This window comes from Cryptotermes secundus, unplaced genomic scaffold, assembly GCF_002891405.2.
Source record: "Cryptotermes secundus unplaced genomic scaffold, Csec_1.0 scaffold671, whole genome shotgun sequence".
In the NCBI taxonomy this organism is placed as follows: Eukaryota; Metazoa; Arthropoda; class Insecta; order Blattodea; family Kalotermitidae; genus Cryptotermes; species Cryptotermes secundus.
The window spans coordinates 947,007-973,575 of NW_019724595.1; the positions used below are offsets into that span (position 1 = coordinate 947,007).

At 46.1% G+C, this 26,569-nt stretch overlaps 1 protein-coding gene across 2 annotated transcripts in view; it reads right to left on the reverse strand.

Moving 5' to 3' along the window:
* Nucleotides 1-26,569, reverse strand: part of LOC111862389 (zinc finger protein 771) — a 128,170-nt gene that overhangs the window by 70,131 nt on the left and 31,470 nt on the right. Inside the window, exon 3 of one of the 2 annotated variants that reach the window (XM_023847738.2) lies at nt 510-616. The exons of the other annotated variant lie outside the window; for it this stretch is intronic. The gene's annotated coding sequence lies outside the window, so the exon portion shown is untranslated. The remainder of the gene's footprint in view (nt 1-509; nt 617-26,569) is intronic. 2 annotated transcript variants of the gene reach the window in all.

A 26,569-nucleotide genomic window follows, 5' to 3' on the forward strand; every position in this document is an offset into this window, starting at 1 on the left:
CGCACAATGAAACCGCGCAATCCATATTAGCTTCATATCGCTTCGTAGTTCACAGAAGCTGGCTCTGCCTACGGAATAAAAATGTGACCGAGAGATGGCAGGAGATGACGGTATTTTGCTAGCTATGGGTTCACTCAGGGAAGGGCTGTATTCTTTCCCAGTGCTGACCGATAGATATCCGAATCGTGACCCTACAACTTTTAGGACACCGGATGTTAAATGCCTATTCAACGCTTCTCTCTGTAACCCTTCACCACCCCGCCCTTCCGGCCAATAGGAAAGTTCGATCTGACGGGTTTTGTTATGACACTGCCGTTCTTTAAACTTGACGTATTATGGCGGGGAATTGGCGCTGAAGCTTTCAGTTCTGGTTTTCTTTCAGTAAGAAGAGCGTCTGTAGCACGTTGTCAAGTCCATTTCTGCAGGCCAGCTAAAGCAAATGCCACGTAACCCTGCATAGCGAAGCGAGATTTAGAACCATCAAGCATGACGTAATGTTTACTACTTACAGTCACTTTCACGGCCAGCACGCCCACAACGTGACTTCTCGGCGGCGCTGCATGGCGTCTGGAAGTACACTGCCAAATCGGGTTTGAGATTATACGCGTGCCAAATTCTGTGGGGTGGAAAAGAGAAAGGTCTTATAATTCCTCTGCATACAGGTATAAGGTAACGTATCTGTGCTCATTTAATTACGCACCACACCATGGAGCCGTATGGGGGAACCAGGTAGAGGTGAGTGCTCAGCCTCACGCCCCTGTCGCTTTATCCCCAGGGAAAGACCCCTCGGTACACATTGGATAGGAGGCTGAGTGCGCCTCACATCCAGTGCGGACGCAGTGGAGAAAAGAGAAATCTCTTGCCCCTACCGGGAGTTGAACCCCCACATACTGAATCCATCTTCTGGGATATAACGCCGAGAAGTGCGATGAAAGTCTACCAACTTTTCGGTGGAACATATCCTCTCCATCCGCAGGGAAGCTCTCCTTGCTGCCTGCTTCATGCTGGTTTTTTGTTCGGCTTACTCGTCAGGCCTGTAGATGGTGGCGACGTTTTCCGGCGAAACGTCGGCTGACTTTCACCAGCCTACACCGAGTTACGTATCTACCAGAAGGTAGAACTCTTCGTAACCACCGCTGAGAGCATCAAATCGTGTTTCAGCTGTCAGATACGGGCTGTACTTTTTCTTGCTGTAAAATAAAGTTGTCCCTGTGCCCAATTAATTAAGCGTCAGAGGGAGTGGAGGTATAGGTCCGCGATTCTTGACCTCGGCACTAGATGGACGTGGTCAGCTTCACGCCCCGGCCGCTTTACTCCCGAGAAAAGAGCCACAGATTGCCTTTGGATAGGGGGCTGGGTGGGCCCACAGCCGGTCTGCCCCTGCCGGGAATCTAACCCCGGCTGTTCAGCCTGTAGGCCGTTGCTCTGCTGACTGCGTTATACCGACCCCCTCTTGAAAAACGTCAGATCCTGTCACTATATTTCCGGTCGGCCCAGGCTGTGCCAAGTTATACATCTCCGAGTTATGTAAACTGGCCTTTAAGGCAGCGAAGTCATCCCCCATGAAAAATAAATACGCTTCCATTCAACCTATGTACGTCTGGGCAACATCCCACTGCATAAGAGGTGCTCATTCAAGGTCTCTCCTTCCATTACATACACAAGGTGCGGCCATGCATACTGACTGGACCCACCTCGAACATTCCGTACCACGTAATGACACAGCAACCAATCAGCAGGTTGAATCGTGACAACGCAAGGAAATCAACCCACCGTTCGTGGGTAGGTCCAGTTTACAAATCCATTCTGTACATTTATTTCTCTGGAACCGAAGTGTTCACAACCCTTTAACACAAAAAACACGCGTCGGTTTTGAGGTTCTCACAGCGGTCGTTTTGAAACCTCATGTTATTTGAACTAAGTGTATATTGTAAGATTTGAGGCTTTCACGGCGGTGACTATGAAGAAAGCAGTCTTCTGGGATTTGGCACCGTGTATATGTGGTGTTAACCGACGTTTCGGAGGAACGTATCGCCCCCATCTTCAGGGTTGAAGAAAAAGTATAAGTAAATCTGCAAGCGACAACACCGTGAGACACGGTCAANTGCACAGATGTCGGTGGCATACGATTATTTAAAGGGTCGGTGAAGCACACGGATGTCGGTGCGGAAGGGTTAATTATTATGTCTGGCCTGTTTGCCAGAACCTCTCTGTCTGTTTGTACGCCTTGGTTCGTTATTATTATTATTATTATTAACTTCTATGTGTGTATGTATGTGTATTGTCCTTTCTCATCACATAATGGATTAACCATTCGAAATGTACTATTTTATTTTTCTCGCCTGTTAAGGCTAAATTATTTTTTTCTTTTCTTTTCTTGGAATTGTTACTAATTTATTGATATTGTATAGACTGTCATATTTTTTATTTTGCTCTTTAATTTTTGTGTATTTCTATGTACTCGTGCTAACTTTGTAATTGGCCACTGTGCTGTTAAGTTTGCACACAAATAAACACGAATTGAATTGAATTAAATTGAATTGAATTATTGGACATATTTATTAATTATTTATATTTTGCAACGCTTTATTCCAGGCGACAAAATCTTGTTGCTTTATTCCTAATTAACGTTTTCCAGAACAAAATTAAAGCTGTTCTGTTATGGATACTGTTGGTCTCCGTGTACCCACTATGCAGACTAGGGACTCTTCCGCCTATGACGTCAAGACTTACGTAGCCCCTCAACAAGGTGCGTCATAGCTGCAAACAACATCTGCAAATCTCTGGACGTTTTAAACAAACACCGTCTCCGTTGAGGATATAATTTCCTTTGCTTAATCCTACAGAAATCATGTCATAGCGTGTTACCTGTATTATTTTATTATATAGTATTTAATTTTTAGTCTAGTTCTACGTCTCCGGGATAGCGTAGTGGGTATAGCGACTGGCTACTGGCTGGATGACCGAGGGGCCAGAGTTGGAGTCCCTGTGGGGTCAAGAATATTTTCTTCTCCACGTTGTCCAGAACGGCTCTGGGACCCACTCAGCCTCCTGTCCAACCAATGGGTATCGGGGGCTCTTTCCCCGGGGAGCAAAGCGGCCGGGGCGTGAAGCTGACCACTCACCTCCAACTATTGCTGAGGTCAAGAAAATGTGGGTCTATACACCCACTCCCTCCTACGCCTTCATGGCGCAGTGCTTAGCACAGGGACACCTTTACCTTTACCTTTACGTCTAGTCTAACTCTACCTTCAGTTCTGTACACATTCAGAGCTCGCCTGCTATAGGCTACTCGCGGTTAACGAGCGCTTGAATAAAGAAATTAAATCATCATCATTGTCATCCTCATTGCGCGAAGAACGCCGTCAGAGTGAAACACTTCAATGCCGTCTCGGCGCACTTCCGTAACGTTACATTTCACATGAACTGGCGCCTCCCCGGACAGTTCATTTCTTATCGAGAGCCGTGCAGAACTGGTTTCTACCCCTGCATCATATCTGGGAGCCCATAATTCCGCTACTCCGGGTGAAACTTTCGGCGTTATCTCGTTAAACGTTGAGATAAGTGAAAAGTAAATTTGTCCGTCCATTTGCTTGCTTAATTAAGCACTGTGTCATAACGACAAGTGGGGGAGTGGATGTATAGATCCACATTTTCTTAACCTCGGCACTAGACAGAGGTGAATGGTCCGCTTCACGCCCCGGCAGCTTCACCCCACGGGAAAGNCCCCCCGAAACCCTCTGTATAGGTGGCTGGATGGGCCCCAGAGCCTGCCTGGAAGCTGACGAGAAGACGGGGAGTCTCTCGCCCGTGCAAAAAACCAGCCCGCAGCCCGTCGCTATACCGACTGAGCTGCCCCGTTTTCTGGTAAATTGTTGTTGGCTTTCGCCAGCACAGCCGTTCTATGTCTCGGGGCCGGCGGGACTCATGTCCATATTCTTCTGTCCCAGGAGTTACCCTGGTTTCTGAGGTAGTACCAAGTGCGCTTCATGATCATCCTTCTACTGTATTTGGCGTTGTACAGCCTAGACAGTTGAGGAAGTGTCGTTAAACACACTCGAAATTGAAGAGATCGCTTCATTATCCTCATTTCATTATTGTCTTATTCACCGAAATAATATTGTGACATGACGCCTGAAGGTTGGAACAGCAGAACCAGAAACGACGTATATTGCTAGGTAACGGTTCGATAAAGAGGTTTCCGCGGCAACGAATACGCAAGCAACAATACAGGATTTGTCGGGAATGATTTTTTTTTTTGTATTCGGTCTGTGCAAAGTGGTTATAAAGAAGAGTTCAGTTGAGAATAGACAGGTGAGTTCCGGAGTTCCAAGTGAGCAGTTAGTCGAGAGTTGGGCTCTGCAAGGGAGCAGTCGGCAGTCGGGTTGTGAAAAGAAGACATTACTTGTGCTGTAGAACAGTGATATTTATAGATTGTGTAATTCAGTGACACTGTTACAGTTCCTGTGTTAGAATCCATTGGCAGGAAACGGATAGTGAAGACTGTAATACACTGAGGACACTAGAATGTGTAACAGTGAACTGTAAATTTTGGAAATAGCTATAGTTGTTTGTAATACGACTTGAAAGTGGTCAACAAATCCAGTAATCTAAAACCCCGTCTATAGTCACGCACCACAAATGCATGACAATATCACTGTATATGGCAGAAACGCAGAAATGAGCAGTTTTGATGGTGCTGTTGGCGTGCTACACTGCCACTGCTACATTCGTCAGTGCTTCTGCCTTTGTGATGCAATAAAAACACGTTAAGCTGAGGAGAAATTGAGAGCATGCCGGCCTAGACGAAACGTTCCCTCAAAGAGGTCGACATTACTGGGCTACAAACTGGGCTGAGTGATGGCTGGCTACTGTTTTATCAGCGGAGACAAGATAATCATGCAAATTCTGAATGACGGAAGACCGAAAACAAGACTAAGAAAACAATTTTCATATAGCACACAAGTTTCTTGCAAATGAACACGTGTCTACTTCGTACTGTACACAACGACGATCTTAATATGGTGCCTGTTGCTGCACCAGAGAGGTAACGCTATTGGCTGATATTCGGAAGGCACTAAGGGCAAATGTGGCCGTGCCATAGCTCAAGCGGTTACTCGCTGGCTTCCCACCGCGACGGCCCGGGTTCGATCCCGGTTCTGGTCAAGTGGGATTTGTGGTGGACAAAGTGGCGCTGGGGCAGTTTTTCTCAGAGTACTTCGGTTTCCCTTAGCAATCTTCATTCCAGCAATTGCTCCACAGTCACCCTCACCTATCATCTGGGGCTGGTACAATATGCCAGAAGTGGCCGCAGTACAAGGGACTTAGTCCCACCCCACTAGCAATAAAAAATACTATGAAAAGTACGGTCTCCTGTGAAGTTATGATGTGTCGTCCGGAGACACCTTAGCTTGCCGCCTGCTTTGCTTGTCTTACTCTTCGATTCTGAAGATGACGTAAGATCCTCCTCCGAAACGTCTGGTTGTCACCGAACTACATGGCATTACAACCCAGAAGACCGAAATATAACCATAACAAATCTAACATAAGCAAATGTCGCTACAAGCCGGAAGGTCGCAGGTTCGAGTCCCGATGAGGTGGATTTTTTCGATTTACCTAACCCTTCTAGCCGCACTATGGCTCTGGGTTCGACTCAACCTCTAACAGAAGTGAGTACCATGAATCTTCCTGGGGAGTTAAGGGAGTCCGGCATGTAAGGCTGACAGCCTCACCGCCATCTGTGAGCCGATTGTCTAGAGAAAATGTGGGAGCCTCACCGTCTCACAACCTTATGGGCCTTCGCGACCTGTTACGGGGATAGCTTTAGCCTTTTTACCAAATTTCTAAAATGTGGTTCGCCGTACATAATATTGTAACATGTTGCGCGACTGAGAACCCCCCTCCCCCCTCCTCTCCACGGTAACGTAGCGCTCCCCGCCACTCCCCTCCGCGGTGACGTCACGCGGTGACGTAACGCGCAACGCTAACGTAACCGTAATCAACGTCCTACTGTGACGTGGCACTCATTACGCCACAGGCAAGCACTGCAGCTATATAAGTGGATGCACAGTGCGTATCGACCAGTTCGAGTTCGAGTTCCAGTGTGGCTACCGCCGAAGACTTTCCGAGTTATAAAGCAACAGTCGCCGAAGTCAGTTGTACTGTAACAGTCGCCGAGTCGAGTTGTACTGAGTCAGCCAGTGAGTCCTGGAGCTACCGCCGAGTTAGCCAGCAACTAGTCAGTGGTATTCTGGCATTTTTCAGTGTACTAATTGTGATACTGCAGATAGCAGTAATCGTCAGATTGTAATTTGGGTGATTGTGAGAGCGGATGTGAAATAAAATTCGCTGCATCGAATACATCGAGAATTTATTTGTCGCGATATACGCCCGATACGCGACAATATAAAATAGCGAATCCGCTTTAATCTATATCTCCTACTTGACACGTGCCTAGACATGTGCAGAATTTAACGAAATTCAGCTAATAACGTCAGACCCTGATCAATGTGCTAGCTGCAGTGTGCATACGTTTGCACCTATGTTCGTATCCTCATCGAGACAATAAATTACACAAAGTCGCAAAGAAAAAGTAAAGGTAAAGTTGTCCTTGTACTTAATTAAGCACTATTCCATGAAGACATGTAGGGGAGTGCAGGCACAACCTTTCTTGACCTCAGCCCTAGATGGGGATGAGCGGTCAATTTCACGCCCCGGCCGCTTTATGCCCCCGAGAAAGAGTCACAGGTACCCATTGCATGGGAGGCTGGATGGATCGAAAAGTCTGTCTGGACGTCCTGGAGAAGAGAAAAATCATGCACTGTCGGGAATCAAACCCGGACCATCCAGCCTGTAGCCCGCCACTATACCGACTGAGTTGTACCGGCTCCCACCGCACAAAAAGAAACCCTTACACATATTTTTGTAAAATATGCAATCCAGATAGGAGCGTGTCTTTGGACTTTCAACTTTTCAAGTTGATCAGATATACAGATTGATCACTTGCAACTTCATAAGGAGGTAATTACAGTGCCCGAGACAGATACGAGTTTTATATCAAAGAAATGGCCGATGAAGGGCGGGGCTAAAGATTTCACCTATTTAGCCTTGAAGCCTGAGTGACTGAGGTTCCCGATCAGTTACTATTCTTCGGTGGTCACAATGGCATTTGAACCGAACAAAAGAACAGTATGACATGCATAGGTACGAAAAGATAGCGCTAGTTGTTGACTTGCAACTGGTTCTTTGACATGTGACAATCGGCAGGCAGCAGCCATACTGACTCTTTCCTTGTTATTTTGCTCTTTAAAAATTATAATTACTGCAACAAAAGACGAGATAGAATAATAGCGTTAACAGAGCCGTCTATGAACTGTCTTCGCTCTCTCGAACGCTAGGACCGTGGGTTCGAATCCCACTCAAGTCATGGATGTCTGTGTGTGCCTCATATGGTTAATTGAGGAGCTATGTCAAAGAAGTAGCGGCTCCGGTCTAGAAAACCGAGATTAACGGCCGTGGGATCCGTTGCACTGACCACGTGACACTCTCTATCCTCAAAATTTGGCACTAATTTCGCCGATAAGCGGCGGTCGCTCAGTCGGTAGAGTTCGCTTCCAGACTACAGGCCACGGAGTTTTTACGGAGTTGCTCTGTGTGTAGATAGCGACCTTGCGACGGGCTGATCCCTCGTCCAAGGAGTCCTACTCTCTGTGTACTGAAGAAGAGGCCAGGGCCCAACAAAGGGCTGTACAGCCATTGATGAATGAAAAACAGGGCCGTCTATACAACAACAATATCCACAAACAAAAATAAATTAATTCTGAGGTATCAACATTCGTTTATTGGGCAAATGCGTTTCGCGAAACGCTTTGATACGTTAGAATTGATTTGTTTTTGTTTGTGGATATTGTTGTTGTGTTGATGGCCCTGTTAACGCTGTTACAAGACACACAACAGGATGCATACCATAAAGAGGGATAGAATAACTTACTGGGGGCTTCAACATCCACGCACTGCGTTTATATTATTGTGGTGATTAAACCATGTTGAATGCAACTGATGCGCCATACAGAACAAATGGCGATTAGTTAAAAAGCCCGAAGGGGCATTATGAGTAGGCGGAAAAATACGCACAACCACCTTCGTAACCCGTGATGTATCAGTCTATAGGATTATTCTGGGGGGGGGGAAATGTTATGCATATGAGACGTCCAAAAGCATGTACAAGCTAAGGCGGCATTGTAAATGGTAAAGTTGTTCCCAAGTACTACTCCATGAAGGCGTATGGGGGAGTGGGTGTATAGATCCACATTTTCTTGGCCTCAGCACTAGTTGAAGGTGAGTGGTCAGCTTCAAGCTCCTGCCGCTCTACCCCCGACACCAATTGGATAGGAAGCTGGATGGGCCCCAGAGCCGGTCTGGACGACGTGGAGAAGAGAAAATTCTTGACCCTACCGGGACTCGAACTCCGACCCCTCAGTCATCCATCCCGTAGGCAGTCTCTATACGGACTGAGCTATTACGGCTCTCAAGACGTCATTGAAGACGTCGAAACATGTCGGACAGAGAGACACCCTAAATGTGTTGTAATTAACGGCATCTTATGCTAAATGAGAAGAAATAGCGTTGATGGTACACAACTCATCCTTAGAATGGGTGGTAAGATAATGTTAAAATTTACAGTGGGGTAATAGGGCATGGTGTTGTCTGGGCTTAACTGGCTCGGGTTATAATTCAGGATAGTGGTGATGATGTTTCGGTTTCATAAAACAGAATTTTTTGCCGAACTGCACAGCTACCAATTTTCCAAGGAAAATTCTATAAGCGTACTGAGAAGTTAGGCATTCGGTCAGTCAGTGATCCACAACTCCAACTGCGATAGAGGTTTTACATCTTAAAATTGCCGTGCGTGGCTTTAACGGTTTTGGTGTTCAGAAACGCCTCTTTTCTAGTTTCTTGGGGTGGGGTGAGACTGAGTCCACTTGGTACGTCGGCCACTAACTGGCCTATTGTACCAGCGCCGGATGAGTGTGGAGCAATTGGTGAATGAAGATTGGCAGGTGAAGCCGAAGTACTCGGAGAAAATCTACCTCAATGCGAATTTGTCCACCAAAAATACTGCATGACCTGACCTAGGCTCGAAACCGGGCCGCCGAGTTGGGAAACCGGCGACTAACCGCCTGAACGTCGGCACGGCCTTCAGAAGAAAACTTAATCTGAACACAGAACATGCATTTCCAGAAGCCACGAAATTCTAGGATATCTGGCTTTCGTACACGTAGCGAAGTGTGTCGGCCACTCAGCTCTTAGAAGACTGCCGTCCACTTTGTCATACGAAGAAACGAAGGAACGCTTGTAGCCCGTACACATCCTTTGTTCGAGCTGTGGGATGCATTCCAGTCCTTCCGGCTGCGGGCCGCTCCTTTTCTACCTGTGAAGCACGCACAATGAAACGAGCCAAGTCCACCGCCCAAGGACACTCGGTTCTGTGTGGAGGATGCATGAATGCAGCGGCTCCACTGGGAGACGTTCACTGCGTGACTTCAAGTCCAAACCCTCCCTTTTCTTCATGTTCTATTGAAGGCCCAGTTGCAACTTGAGAACCCCAAAAAACATTTAAACCCACGGTCTTCCCTACACAGAAGGCCTTTGGGAAGACTGACCTTGGGCAGAGCGTCTGCAAGATGTCTTTGTTTGTCAAAACGATAACAAAACCCAAACTGATTTTCGTCACAGAAATGTTAAACGTGTTTCAGTTCGGTTCTTAAGGTTTATGACAAGATTCTCCTAAAGCACGCTACTTTCAACAAAAAAAATTTCACTTCATACCCGACGCTATTGTTCCTCCGAAGTTACAGGCACTCAAGTATCCCATTTACGAAGATAATTTGTCCCACGACGAAAACTGTTCGTAAGATTAAAATTCGTAAATCCGAAATTATATTCCCATTTTTTTCGTGCAGACGTCCGAGTCCCACAAAAATTCCCCAGTATTTTAATGCATATTTGAATAGTTCTAGTTGCGGATAAAGGAGCTGGCCTCCAGATATGGAGGGTAAAAGGGAAAGTTGTCCATGTGCTTAACTACATAAGCACTACACTATGAAGACGTATTGGGGAGTGCATGTATAGATCCATGTATTCTTGAATCCAGCATTAGTTGCAGGTGAGTAGTCAGCTTCACTCCCCGGCCGCTTTACCTCCGGGGAAAGAGCCCCCCACCCCCCGGTACCTAATGAATAGGAGGCTGGGTGGGCCCCAGAAACGATTGAAACGACGTGGATATGGGAAAAATCTTGCACGTGTAGGGAATCGAACTCCGATCCCTCGGCCCTCCAGCCCGTAGCTAATCACTATGCCGACTGCATGACGCCCCCGCGGTAATTGGAACTCAACTTGCTCTGTTCGCGGACGATACTTGTACCGGGCGTCCGGATGAAAGGTATCCAAAATAAAAAATGTATATCTCTGAAACTAATTGCCATACACGTATCTGGTTTGTGTCGTCGGAAAGGAAAACTCTGAGAGATTTTTTATACCCGGCTTACGGGCATGCGCCGCCACATTTTTGTCACCATGTTAGGAATTACCTGGACAGAGAGATGGCTGGGATATGAATTGGCAGAGGTGGACCAATCGCTTGGCCTCCTAGGTCGCCAGATTTAACTCCTGGATTCTTTCTTGTGGGGTTATGTGAAGAACATTGTCTACCAGGTTAAGATCAACGACCTCAACACCTGAAAGCCCGCATAAGGGACACTGTAGCTACGGTAACACCAAACAAGCTTCAAGCAACGTGGAACGCGGTCGAATATCGTCTGGATATTTGTCGTGCCACCAAGGGAGCCTACATTGAAATTTAAAAAGAACGACACCTCCTTTGTCGATGGCGAGGCTCCATTTCGAAACACTTACAGGTCGAGGAGAGAATACAAATCTTGTTCGTGGATCTCGAGGAGACTGGAGCCAGGAATGACTGTGCTGGCGAATACCAGCAGCAATTTAACGGACTGACCGACCGATCAGAATAATTTGTCTCACATTCATTATTAAGTTTGCACCTCCCCACTTGTTGCATATGTATTTCTCCACCTTAGCAAAATAAAAAAGAACTTATGAAGGCAGGTTGTACGTTGTAACGGAAATAAAGTTTCCGTGAAGCGAAAGATACAAATAGGTATAAATTAACACACTTGGCTGTAGCGAAAAATACAAAAATCGCATGCTTGTAAAGCGGTATGCCCATCTATGGAAATGCGGTCCTTCCCAAAGAGGTATTATTTAAAATTCATAGTAATTTTATAGTTGCTTAATCCTTAAGATTTACGCGCTTGTTATATAGAGCCTGAAGGCTATTTATTGGCCTTGTTCAGTCTGTGACGCACCAGTAAAAAAAAATATGAAACAATCGAAATAAATCAATGTCTACTTTCCGGCCACAAGATACTTGAATTCGAGTTAACCAACTATTAGGTAGTTTTCAGACACGCTGGCATATGTTTACTATAACGTGACATTCGGGGATGTAGTCCAGGGCGGGCGGCCACTCAGTTCCTGGTTGAAGCAGATGGGTATAAATCACGAAATGACGCCATTCTCCTTGTTGCCTAACGACACCTTCAAGTTTCCAAGTACAGAACTGAAAGACAAACGGCTTACGAAACGCGCATACACACGGAACATGACGCTTCCACGTCACAGCTCGGAAATTAAATTAAATATAGGAACCACGTTGTCTTGTAGGTGGATAACAACGCTTCGGACTAATTTGCTGCCTTCATCTTCAGGGTCGACGCTGAAGATGGAGGCACCATGTTCCTCTGAAATGATGACATCCACATAGAGGACTACACGGTGTCACAAACCAGAAGACCAAAACATGGACAATCACTGTCATGAAAGCAAGAACACGTCTAGGAGCTAGAGGAACTTTGTGTTTGGCATCAATTTATTTAAAAGAATTGCGACAGCGGCTCAGGGACACAGCCCTAGAGACACTGAATAATACTCTCACGTGTGTGAGTGACTATCGACGGGGTTTTCGATTGAAGGTTTGATTTATTGACCACTTTAATAAACGACTCGTGGCTACATTTAATTAAAGCGCCATCGCTGATCTCCACACTTTAAAAATCGCTATAGCACACGTTAGGTATTTCAGTCTGATATGTTTTCACCAGTCTTTCCCTGGTAGCGGCTTCTAACAGTGGAGATTCTTCGACTTCCGCGACCACTTCATTGCCCGCGGGCTATGAACTTCACCGACTAAGTGTTCCCTTCATAGAATTCCTTACAACTGAACTAACTTCTAAATTTCTTTCGATTACAATATCTCAGCACGGACCGCGTAGAAGACACAATTTCCAACAGTTCCTCTACTATTGCGCGTGAACTCGTTGCCGTGGGAACCTGTTTGTTTTGTGGCCGCTACCTAGAAATGAGTTTATACACCCTCAAATGGGCCTCGACCACCTGCTTCAAAATATTTAGGTACTCATTGCCCCGGATCCTCCCAACTTCAGAGAAACAGTGCCGTTTGTAACCCCTCATTCAGCAACCCAAGGAACGCACTTCCATGCGCTTCGTGGATTCTCAGGGGAATAATACAGCACCGACGCCATGGACTTGTGTTCTAATACAAATGTCTGACGGGATATCTACTATTGCGACGCCTTGCATCTTGATTTCCCCGCCTCGCAAGCGAATGCACGAATAGCAGATCCCTTCCCAATCACCACCACCGTCTCCTTCAAAATATTTTTCTGCTCACCATTCACGACCGAAAACGTAAAAACGGTAAGTGGTCCATGTACTTATTAATTAAGTAATTAAGCACTACACCAAGGCCGCGCCATAGCTCAAGCGGTTACTCGCTGGCTTTCCACCGCGGCGGCCCGGGTTCGATCCCGGGTCTGGTCAAGTGGGATTTGTTCTGGACAAACTGGCGCTGGGGCATGTTTTCTCCTAGTTCTTCGGTTCCCTGCCAATCTTTATTCCACCAAATTCTCCATCATCATAATCACCAGGGGCAGGCTACAATAGGCCAATCAGTGGCCGCCGTGCCGAGTGGACCCAGCTGGACTCCACCCTCTTACTCATGGAGCTGAGCACTTCTTGAGGAGCCGCCAATTCTGCAGCTACTCAAGAATTTACCAGCATTTTATGGAACCGAAGGTTCATCACCGTGCTCACAAGAGCCCTCCACTGGTCCCTGTCCTGAGCCAGATCTATCCAATCAATACCATCCCATCTTATCTCTCTAAGATCCATTCTAATATTGTTCACCCACCTACACCTTGGTCTTCCCAGTGGTCTCTTTCCTTCTGGCTTTCCCACCAATATCCTACACGCATTCCTCGTCTCCCCCATTCGTGCTACATGACCTGTCCACCTCATCCTCCTTGACCTTATCATTCTAATTATACTTGGAGAAGAGTACACAAGTTATGAAGCTCCTCATTATGCAGTTTTCTCCATCCTCCTGTTACTTCATCTCTCTTCGGTCCAAATATTCTCAACACCCTGTTCTCAAATACCCTCAGTCTATGTTCCTCCCATAATGTCAGAGACCAAGTTTCACATCCATACAGAACCACAGGCAAAATTATAGTTTAGTATATTATTATTTTTATGTTTTTGGACAACAGACGAGAAGGTTCTGGACTGAATGGTAGCAAGCATTACCCGAGTTCAATCTCCTCTTAATTTCCTCCTGAATCAGGTTTCGATCTGTTATCGTTGTTCCCATATATCTGAACTGTGCCACATTTTCAAAACATCTGTTTTCTATCGTTATATCATCATTTTGCCCTGCATTTTGGTGACGAGACAGTAACATATACTTAGTTTTCTCTGTGTTTACTTTTAGACCAAGCTCTTTACTTGCGTCAATTAAAGTTTGTGTGTTTTTCTTTATGGTATCTACATTATCACCCAGTAGATTCACATAATCGGCATAGGCCAACAGCTGATGTGTCCCGTTTAGTTTCAGTCCCACCCGGTTTCCCTGGACCTTCCTAATGGCATATTCTTGGGCAAAGTTGAAAAGGAGTGGCGATAAAGCATCTCCTTAAAAAGAAACACTACACCAAACATGTATGGTGCAGGGGAGGTATAGCTACTCCATTCTTAGCCTCTGCACTACATGTAGGTGAGTGGTCAGTTTCACTCCCCGGTCGCCTTACCCCCATGGAAAGAGCCCCCGGTACCAATTGGATAGGAGGTTGGATGAGCCCCAAAGCCGGTCTTGTCGCTGTAGAGGAACATTTCTTGCCCTTGCTGGGAATCGAACCTCGGCTGTCCAGCCCTTCGCATACCGAGTGAGCTATCCCATTCCCCCCTTCATGACCAATCATCTTCGAATCTCATTCGATAGCTTCGTCAATTGATACAGCGTGGTGAATTAACAAATATGACTATGAAGAACGCTGTTTTCTGGGATGTGACGCCGTGTAGATCTTATTTGAACCGACGTTTCGGAGGACCGTATCACCTCCATCATCAGGATAGAAAATTCGCAAGCCACCAGTGGCTCAGTCTGCTAGCCACCTCCTTACGCCGGTTCCTCGCTCGCGAATTTTCTATCCTGAAGATGGAGGCGATACGTTCCTCCGAAAGGTCGGTTCACATAAGATCTACACAGCGCCACATCCCAGATAATGGCATTCTTCATAGTCACCGCTGTGAAGCCTAAAATTCCTACAACAATGACAACTAACATTCAACAATGGCACGAAGAGAATAGACCGGCTGGAAGCAGTCACCATCTCGAAGCACATCAGCCTTTTGTTCATCGCTACGTCAGCTCTTGTCGCAGCGCACGGAGCACACAGCTGCTTGGGGCCAGCTGCTCCCAGTGACAGGCCAGACTTCCTCTCATTTCAGTGAGTGGGGAGACAGAGCCGAGAAACGGATTTCATCATCACATTTTCCGATCTGGTTAAAATGTTGGGAAACGCCCTTGAATGGTCTAGTCCGGTCTGGGCCGGAGGTCAAATTGAGTTACGTCATGATATTTCTTGTGGTACTATCTGAGTAAACGTATGAATACACGTTAAGCAAGCCATTTCCATCCCTCGAACCTAGAAACGTCTAGAAAATGTTGCAGCTATATAAAGTAAGCATGTAATGGACCTGAGAGTTCTGCCTTATTAGGCAAGTGCTGTCAAAGATTACCAGCCACATTCAGCTCTATGTAACGCTGCATTTCACAACGGACATAGCGTGGAATGGATCAACCTGAAGACCACAGAGCGCTATCCGAAAGAGTAACGAAGGTTCCAGTGTTTAACTGATTAAGCACTACGCCATGAAGACGCATGGGGAAGTGGATGGACAGATCCACATTTTCTTGACCTCGGCATTAGTTGGGAGCGAGCGGTCAGCTTCACGTCCCGATCGCTTTACCCCCAGTTAAAGAGCCCCCATTATCCACTGGATAGGAAGCCGGGTAGGCCCCAGAGGCGACCTGGACGACGTGGAGAACAAAGAATTCTTAACCCTACTGGGACCTGAAATCTGACCGCCCGGTCGTCCAGCCCGTAGCCAGTCTCTGTACCGAGACTGCGCTATCCCAGCTCCTGTCCTGATCTATTTGTGGTGTACGTGATATTTCTGAAATAATTTGTCTCAAAATATGTCTCAGGGCGCATCATATGAGCTCAGAGTTGTCTGACAAGGTTTCTGGCTTCCTAAAGCAAGAACCTTCAAAATGCTCTTTGATCGTGTGATTCATCTGCCGAGCTGTGAAGGCAAGGAGATAGGCTAATATGACGCCTTTATTCGTGATTTTCCTCAGTCTCGCAGGCAATGTTGGAATAGTAGATTCCTTGCAAGGCGCCACCTCCTTCAAAATACTTCTCTACTGAGCATTCACGACCGAAAGGATAAGAAGTGTTAAGTGGTCCCTGTATTTAGGCAATTAAGAAATGAAGCACTACACCATGAAGATATATGGTGGGGTGGAAGTATAGCTCCACCATTCTTGACCTCCGCATTAGAGCATTAGAGAGAGGCGAGTGTCAGCTTCACGTCCCGGCCGCTTTACCGCCGGGGAAAGAGCCCCCGGTACCCGTTAGTTAGAAGGCTGTGGAGAAGAGAGAAATCTCTTGCCCCTGACGGCAATCTAACCCCGCTCGCCCAGCCCCTAGTCCTTCGCTATACCGACTAAAACGTTAGTCATGACATTCACAATATTAGCACCATTATACCGCATTTGTACTTCAACTGCAATCTGTTTACCCCTTACCTTATGCAGCAGACAAAGTAAGAACAGATAGACCGACGTCAAGAATTTCTGGTCTGTGTTCTCAGTAAAATTAATGGGTAACAGACCGTTCAGATCAGTCCGCCATCTGCTCTTGTTTACCTTACACGGTCTCAGTAATTAACAACGAAAATGTTGTCATGATAGGTAGTGAACCCAAAAAGTGAAAAGTCATGAAACGCATGCCTTTGTCTTTTTACGTACTAACCACTCCTATTAGGCAACACTGAAATCTAACGGGACACCGTCTGTCCTGACTGATACCTTTCGCAGTTTTCCTCAGTCCCTGCAGAAATTTTCCGGGATAGTTCCTTATTTTTCGGTAAGTATAATTAGAATGACCAAGTCAAGGAGGATGAGGTGGTGAGGGCATGTGGCACGCATGAGGCAGAAGAGGAGACATATAGGATTTTGGTGGAAAAGCCAGGAGGAAAGAGACCACTAGGAAGACCTAAACGTATGTGGAAGGATAATATTAAAATGGATCTTAAACAAACAGAATGGGGTGTTATGACTTGAGTCGGAATAGCGACCAATGGAAGGCTCTTGTAAACACGGTAATGAACTTTCGGCTTCCATAAAATGCCGGGAAATATTTGAGTAGTAGAACTCAGCTCCATGGATTTAGTTCGTAAGTTGATTTGGCCACGACCGCCTGCTTCCAAACCCTTTGCAATTCACGGTTCATTTGACATCCCACCGTTCGACGCTGTATTGTCTGGCTACTGACAGAGAAGTCAAGTAACTACAAAAGAAAATTACAACCAAGTTTTAAAATGAGAGAAAGAAACACAGAAAATATGAAAGGAAAAAAACTGTGCATTATTTAGTTACTGTTCGTATGCTACTACGTAGATGGGACAGCGCAGTCAGTATGGCGACTGGTTAAGGGCTGGACGTGAGGAGCCGGGACAGCGCAGTCAGTATGGCGACTGGTTAAGGGCTGGACGTGAGGAGCCGGGACAGCGCAGTTAGTATGGCGACTGGTTAAGGGCTGGACGAGCAAGGGGTAGGATTTCGAATACCGGTAATTTCAAGAATTTTCATTTCTCCATGTTGTCCAGACCGGTTCTGGGACCCACCAAGCCTACTATCCAATAGATACTGGGGCCTCTTTCCCCGGTGGCAAAAGCGGCCGGGGCATGAAGCTGACCACTCACCTCCAACCAGCACCGAAGTCAACAAAACGTGGGTCACCGGTCACGGTAGCCGAGCGGTCTAAGGCATGTACTGCCTTCGCNGGTCAACAAAACGTGGGTCTATACATCCACTCCACCGGTCACGGTAGCCGAGCGGTCTAAGGCATGTACTGCCTTCGCTCGCTTGGAAACCGGGATCGTGGATTCGAATCCCACTCAGGGCATGGATGTTTAGTTTGTGTGTGTGCGTTTTTCTGTGTTTGTGTACAGGTAGAGGCCTTGCGACGAGCTGATCACCCGCCCAAGGGGTCCTACCGTATGTCTAAGATCTAGAAAAACCGAAGTGAACGGAGAAGTTCATGGAGGTAGGCCTAGGCCCACTGGGGCTGTAGTGCCAAGGAAAAAAATACATCCACTCCCCCGTACGTCGTCTTGGCACAGTGCTCAGTTAAGCACAGGGACAAATTTACCTTACTTTTTCATAGGCTACATAATGCACATCAACTTGTTATCTGTAATCACAGAATATTATAAGTGGGGTATGAACTGTCCAATTCTTTCCTGTAGAATTTAGATCCAACATTAAACTGGACCACTGTGAAATGGAAAATGCCTTCATTTCCGTAGGACCTCCGTTACAAGTAAGCTTCAATGTGTTTGTTCTGGGTACTCACGCAAATTTGTAGCCCTTCTACACGGAATCTGTTTATGATTATTCTTTCCCTGTCAATCTGTCTTGCTTACGATCCATACACGGACGATAATCTTCAGTCCATTAGTAACCATGTTGCCTGTTACCAGATACGCAACTTTCCACTTACAGAACTGAAGCTCTCCGAGGCTAGACTGAGCCCTTGACGTGATTTCATAATGCCTATGGCATTTCTAAAGTATATGAAATCCTGTAGTTATAATTTTAAAAGTCCTGGAGGACACTCAAGATTGCGCTTCCTGTTAAGAAACCTACGAGTTATACCGGATAGCAGACTAAGGCTTCACAATGTCATTACTTGATTAATTCATTATCTAGTGCAGTGATTCTCAAAGTGTGATCCGCGGACCCTCATGGGGTCCGCAAAATAATTTTTGTCTTCCTATTACTTGGGGGCACGCAGTAGCGTAGTTGGTTGGGGCACTATGCTACAAGCCGGAAGGTCGCGGGTTGGAGTCCCGATGATGTGGATTTTCTTTTTTAAATTCACCTAATCCTTCCAGTCGTACTATGACCCTGGGGTCGACTCAGCTTCTAACAGAAATGAGTACCAGGAATCTTCCTGGGGGTAAAGGGCAGCCGGCGCGTAAGGCTGACAACCTCACCGCCATCTGTGAGCCGATTGTCTAGACAAAATGTGGGGGCCTCGACGTCACACAACCCTATGAGTCTTCACGGCCTGCTACAGAGATAGCTTTACCTCTTTACCTTTTTTACCTTCCTATTACGTTAGAAACCGCCTCTGTGGTCTACTGGTCAGCATTCCTGGCTACAGATCCAGAGGTCCGGGTACGATTCCCGTCGCTACCAGATTTGTTCTGAGAAGTAGTGGGTCTGGAACGGGGTCCATTCAGCCTCGTGATGATAATTGAGAAGCTATTTCAAGGAAATAGCGGCTCCGGTCTAGAAACCCGAAATTAACGGCCCTGGGGATTCATTGCGCTGACCACGTGACACCCTCTATCCGCAAAAGTGGGCACTAAACTTCACCGAAAAGCGGCGGTCGCTCGGTCGGTATAGTTCACTTGCGGACTACAGGCCACGGAGTCTATTTTTTCAAACATTAGAACTTAAGGAAGAATAGAAAAAACAGCCCGTTTATAACAGTCGCACCTAGATTCGATCTAGTAGCCCTCGGCACTGTGGTTCAAATGCGCACAAAGAACCTCTCTCGTTACATAAACATAATGTACTTGCATATGTATGAAAATTACCACACGTCTGAGATATTTTAATACGTAGGGACACAACAAAGCAAGTGGGATCTTATCACAGGAAATCGCGCGATGTTAATGATATCATAATATGGGTGATTTAAATTTCAATTATGTGTTCCGAATTCCGAAAGTCATTTGTAGGACTTCACGAAGAAACCAGTCCAAGCAGCTGGATCTACTTCTGTCTCGAATACAAAAGAGCTGGCATTAGAAACATCGCTAACGGAAATCGCCTGTACAAACCTTGGCCTCCAAAATGTGAGGAAGTTATTTTGGGGGCATCCATTTCCGTTAGAAATCGTGCTGAAGAGCCATGCGGCCAATTCCCCAGCGCCGAGCCTCCCCTGTGCAAGGCACGTGTCTCCGAGGAGAGGAAACGGACGTGAATATGTCGGTCTCTGTGGGAGGGAGGACCAGGGTATTCTTACTGCGGGCAGGAATTATTTTCATCGTCGTTTCCGGTCGAACAGAAGCAAAAATGAGGACCCGTGTTTATAAACTTTCATCTCGCACTCTTAGTGCATTCGTTGCATCCTGAAGCACTGAAACATTAATTAATATCTTAGGGGCATCCGTTGCATCCTAAAGCACTGAAACATTAATTAATATCTTAGGGGCATCCGTTGCATCCTAAAGCACTGAAACATTAATTAATATCTTAGGGGCATCCGTTGCATCCTAAAGCACTGAAACATTAATTAATATCTTAGGGGCATCCGTTGCATCCTAAAGCACTGAAACATTAATTAATATCTTAGGGGCATCCGTTGCATCCTAAAGCACTGAAACATTAATTAATATCTTAGGGGCATCCGTTGCATCCTAAAGCACTGAAACATTAATTAATATCTTAGGGGCATCCGTTGCATCCTAAAGCACTGAAACATTAATTAATATCTTAGGGGCATCCGTTGCATCCTAAAGCACTGAAACATTAATTAATATCTTAGGGGCATCCGTTGCATCCTAAAGCACTGAAACATTAATTAATATCTTAGGGGCATCCGTTGCATCCTAAAGCACTGAAACATTAATTAATATCTTAGGGGCATCCGTTGCATCCTAAAGCACTGAAACATTAATTAATATCTTAGGGGCATCCGTTGCATCCTAAAGCACTGAAACATTAATTAATATCTTAGGGGCATCCGTTGCATCCTAAAGCACTGAAACATTAATTAATATCTTAGGGGCATCCGTTGCATCCTAAAGCACTGAAACATTAATTAATATCTTAGGGGCATCCGTTGCATCCTAAAGCACTGAAACATTAATTAATATCTTAGGGGCATCCGTTGCATCCTAAAGCACTGAAACATTAATTAATATCTTAGGGGCATCCGTTGCATCCTAAAGCACTGAAACATTAATTAATATCTTAGGGGCATCCGTTGCATCCTAAAGCACTGAAACATTAATTAATATCTTAGGGGCATCCGTTGCATCCTAAAGCACTGAAACATTAATTAATATCTTAGGGGCATCCGTTGCATCCTAAAGCACTGAAACATTAATTAATATCTTAGAAAGCGAACAGAGGCCGATCACAGTGGCCTCAAGGTCTAAGGCATAAACCTTTTTCGTCCGCTCGAAGACTGGGATCGTGTGTTCGAATCCCACTCGAGGCATGGGTGTCTGTGTTTGTTGTGTTTGTGTTGGGTAGCGGCCTTGCAACGGGTTGATTCCCAGTACAACGAGTCCCACTGACTGCGTATAGGAATAAGAAACTGAGAAACAGGCGACAAAGTTTCAAAGGGCTGTAGAGACATCGAGGGAGAAGGAAGAAAAAGGCGAACTGAATTGAAAGAAGTGATATTAACATCAGATCTCGGCCTAAAAATAGTCTGGGACGTTATTAGAGCATACGCACCTGCGTTTCTCAGTTTAATTTGGCAATGGAACCCTTTTGCACTCGAAAATTATTGAACCCTTCATAAAATTCTTATATATGATATCCTTGTATCCCGCAGCTGGGAACCAAGACAAATCGCGAAAAACATGGTGCTTCCATTTTTTTTTTTTTGCCTACATTTCAAGATGGCATCAAACGGAAAAAGAAGACATTAAAAATAAATGTTAATATTAATACGAAATTTAAAAATCCTAGTTCCATAAAAGTTGACCTTACCTGACGCGTTGGGATGAACTGCTTAACTACGAATAAATACGATAGACCCACGCCGATGGTGTCTCCACCCTGTCATCGTGGTGGGGTTTGAGTGCTCCTGATACCCTGAGAGCTATGCCGGCGGTAGCGTAGCTACTGGTAGGGTCACCCATGCCGGACAGGTCAAGGGGTAGGAGCCAGACGAAGAGGGATACCTTGGTCCTCCAGGTTGGGGGTTGGGCGTGAAGCTACACCCTCACACCATAAAAACTAAACTGCTCGGGAACCAGACAATCAGGCTCGAATGGATGGATGAAGAACAGAGAGGAATGAGGCAGATTGTTCAGGAGGCCGAAGCTCACCCTGAGCTGTAGCGCCGAGGGGACGGAAGGAAATACGAGAGAAAGAAAATGCGCCCATCAGTTCTTGACTAACTTTGCCAGTAACAGGCATTCATGTTACGTCACGTTTCAATATTTCAGCAATCTTTTCTACGTTAAATTCCAGATCGAGGTACATTAAAGGAAAGAAATGAAGGAACTGATATGTACCTCTAATAAATCAACATAAAAAAATGAGCAATTGTTTGTTTTGTTTGTAGTTTATTTAACGACACTATTTGCAACTATACGAGTATAGCGTCAAATTAGTGAATGTACCAGACCAACGAATTGGGAAGGAAGAGGGCGCAGTCCATTTAAAGTACCATCCCAGAAATCGCCTGGACGGTCTGAGGAAAACCATGAGAATGTCAGTGGCCAACACTAGAAATGGACATCCCCGAGTATACGACATTGCCGCTTCAGCCAACTTGCTCTGTCGAAACGGAAGAGAAATAAAAATTCACAAAGAACGTAACTGGAACTTGAACTCATGACGCTAGCCAGTTTTTCCCGTTTTACAGCTTCATAACAAGAGTTAGCAGAAATCTCGCCACGCCAAACCCACTTATGCCCCAAGAAGGTGAAGAGGATGCGACAGAAAGAACAAGAACAAGAGGGAAGACTAGATTTCGTGCTCTTCTTTACTCCCCTACAGGTTGCCCGAAAAGTCCGGGGACAACCCCAACACTACACATTTCCTTTCAGGGCACATTTTGGGTTCTCACACCTGTTTCTGTGAGCCTACTGAGATGCTGTGTGGTCTGGACGATTTAGTGTCCCAACCGGTTCCTCAGACCTACGAGACTAAACGGCGTGACATCCTAACACATCGTAATCCACGTTCAGATCGTCCACATACATCGAAAATGGCTCGTGAAATCGCACAGTGAAAGTGTTTGGTAGTTCTAAATCTAAGATGTCATGGAGGAATACAAACTCGATACATAACAGTGCCGAAGAAAAACATTCATGATTCTTTAAAACTATTACTTTGGGTTTTGTGCATGGTCAGAATTTATTAAGCAAACTACGTTTCCGACCTGCTGTGCTGGGTCCCTCAGTAGAGCTCTCTCACACCGTGGCATTTCCGTCTTCAGATGGAGAAGATACGAAAGAACACATTTTCTCTTCGACCATTCGGTAGTTACTTTCAAATCAGCGACCATGGGTTCAGAGTAGTTCTATCGGCAGGCCCAACAGAGTTCACTTGAAGGCGGAAAGAGAGATGTTCAGAACGTAAGGTTGACGTAAAGGTAAAGGCAAACTTGTGCCTGAGTTTAATAAGGCACCACGCCATGAAGAGATGGGGTGGAGATTTAGTTCCACTATTTTTGACCTCGGCACTAGATGGAAGTAAGTGGTTAATTTCAAGCCCCAGCCGCTTTGCCCCCAAGGGAAGAACCCCAGTGCCCAGTGAACAGAATGTTAGGTGGACTCCAAAGCCTGTCTGGACTCTGTGAACAAGACAAATACGTTTCTTCTGTCGAAAATAGAACCCGGACTCCTCGGCCATCCAACGAGAATCCGGTCTGATCTATCCGGGCTCTAATTTCCAAGACGCAAGGCCTCAACTAATAGATTTCACATCACCATCAAAAACTTAAAATTAATTTAGCATCCAAGACAAGGTTCCACCCATATGAACTGCAGGTATCCTAACATCTCATGCAAGACTCAGACGAGCAAGCAGGAACGTGAGGACAGTTAATACTAAAGATAGCGGAAATTGAAGTAAGGATTCGTTTCTGATGAGTCAGATGTCTATGTGCACGGAGACATGGACCGAATGTGAGATAATGGTAAAAAAACTTCTCCTCTGAGAGGAAGGAGCTGCTTTGTGGCTTACGGTATGGGAATGCCATTGGTTCATTCTTTTTAACGGCACCAGGAACGGTGAAAGTAAGTTGCGGATACTACGAGATCAGTCACTGCCGCTACGTGGTGAACTTGGAGGCCAACCGGAATTGTTCATGCACGGCGCTGTCCCCGCCACATTAAGCACTGCCAAGTTCATCATTGACAGTGGGACTCCCGACATCACATGGTCTACATTCACTCAGCTTCATTTTCTGAGACTACGAGCTTTATGCCCCACGATTAAAGTAAAGGTAAAGCTATCAACGTGCTTACTTAGTTATCACGCCTTAAAGACATATGGGGAGGGTCCTCGGCATTAGACGGTGAGTGGTCAGCCTCACGCCCCAGCCTCTTTACCCCCAGAGAGAGGGATCCCGATTCGACGAGCCTCAGAGCCGGTTTTGACGTTGTGGAGGAGAAAAATCTCTTGATCTACCGGAATGGAACCCAGATTCCTCGATCGTCCAACCCGTAGATTAGTCGATATAGCGACTGAGCTATGGGCTATGAGGAAGTAAGGATCCGTTTTATTTGTACAAATGTTATGTTTCTGGACATTGTCCATTGTCCTGTCTTTATCTAAAAACACCGTCCTTTTTATTTTCAAAACACAGCGTTTCGGAGACTGGATTCTGTCTCCGCCTTCAGGTTACATTTGGTGTCAAAATTGGTTACGAACTTACACACGCGAAAAAGACAAGAATGGAGTCACAGCAGATGATGGAAATGCTGCTCAAGGAAATCAGAGCTGGCCAAGAACAAATGATGGCCAAACTGAACGCCGAGGACAAAGAGGAAATGCTTAAACAAGAGCTATCCAAGCAAGGACCGAAGCCATGAGAGAAAAAATGGGCACCAGCCACATCGGAATGGCGTACTCACTTAAACCCGAAATAAAGGAGGAGACGATGGCCTGCCAAGAGATGGAGGCACGTCTACAAGAAGAAACGCCAGCCTCAGTGGACACGAAACCTGCGGCGGCACAACAAGAAGAGGTCTCCATAGTGATACCGGTCGGAGTGACGATGGCCTGCCTAGAAATGGAGGCACGTCCAAAATAAGAAGAGCCGGCCTCAGTGGACATGAAACCTGAGACGGCAGAACAACGAGAGGTACGCGTAGAAGACGCCGAAGTAATGCCAGTCGGAGAACCGAAGAAGAAAAGGCGTAGGGACCGAAACCAGCGAATTATGAAGTATTCGACACGGGAAAATTGTGGCCCCAAGAAGAAGTTTGCCGTAGCCCGCAGAGGGACAAGCCGCCGTGTGAAAGTGGCACGGCAGAAGAAAACCAGCAGGAAGGTGTCCCGCCGTGCAACAGTGGCATAGCTCAAGAGGAATATCTTGAGGAAATCTTGGACCCAAAGAAATTGTGGTCCGCAGAAGAAAGCGACACAAGGATGTCCCGTCGCGCAACAGTGGCACGATGCAAGAGAGACATCTTGAAGAAGAACCTTACTCAGGGAACTGGTGGACCCGGGAGGAAGCGATTGGTCGCGGCCTGCAAGAAGATGACTAGCTGTGCAAATGTGACACAGCGCAAGAGACTCAGACTCCAGGGAGTTCAGTTGGAGTCACGCACAAGCCCGCATAAAGATGTGTCAAAGAAAGCACGAGAAGAACTTGAACGTGAGAGGACGACACAAGGATTCGTCCTGAAAGGAAAATTCGAGACATGTGCAAGTGCACAAGCAGACGTGCTGCATGGAATCCTAGCAGATACGAACATCAAAAACTGGACTGGACTGGATGTAACGGACGGAGGATAGTCGCTGCAAGAGGGGCAGCCGGACAAGAAAGAAGATGTTGCAAGAACAGCCTGCAAATAAAAGGAACGTGGATGTACTGTTAGGCTATTCGGGACGAAGGGCCTTAAGGAGGGAGCAGTGTGACGTATTTGCGCTATGCAGGACGCCCCCTCCCCCGCCAGCGGTGGCGTAACAGCGCTGCCTCTGCTACGGTGAGGTTCCGGTCAGCGCTCGGCCCCCTCCCCCGTGGTGACGTGGCAGCGCTTCCCACTGTGACGTGGCAGGTGACAACAGTGACGTAGCGGGGGATGCCGCGGTTGCTATGCAGCAATAAACAGCTCTCGATAGCGTTCCCAACAACACATGTAAACACGGCGCCAATCAGTTCGTCTTGGCGACAAACCCCTTGAGACTCACGACCAACATTTCTTTTTCAACTGAATACTTGCTTATACAAGTGTACATGCCAACATCAGAGTATGAAGACGATGAAGTGGAAAAGGTGTATGACACAATTGAAGAAATTCTTCAGGAAGATGGAAGAGGAGACACAAACAGCATCATATTGGGAGACTGGAACAGCATTGTTGGAGATGAACCATATCAGAATATTGTTGGATCACATGGACTAGGAAGACGGAATCACAGAGGTCAAATGCTTATTGACTTTTGTGAACGAAATGGATTGATTGTTACCAACACTTGGTTCAAGAAGCCAAAGAGAAGAATTTACACATGGAAGGCACCTGGGGATTGGAAGAGGCATCAGCTGGACTACATCCTTGTGAAACATCGATTCAGAAACAGTGTGAAGGATGTGAAGACGCTTCCTGGGGCAGACATTGACTCTGACCACAACTTGCTGGTTGCCAAGTTCCGAACCAGGTTGAAGAAAATTATAGGATTTCGAAAGCGCAGACCCAGATGGGATTTGGAGAAGTTATATGCTCAAAGACAAAGCGTGCAAGAGACTCTAGAAGAGAAACTCGGTGCAATTGAAGGTGAAAGCGGAAATGCTGAAGCGCAGTGGAACGATATAAAAGAATGCATGTTAGATACTATCAGTGATTTGGTAGGTAAAGTTGAGAAGATAGCAAGAAAACCATGGGTTACACAGGAGATGATGAGTAAAATGGAGGAGCG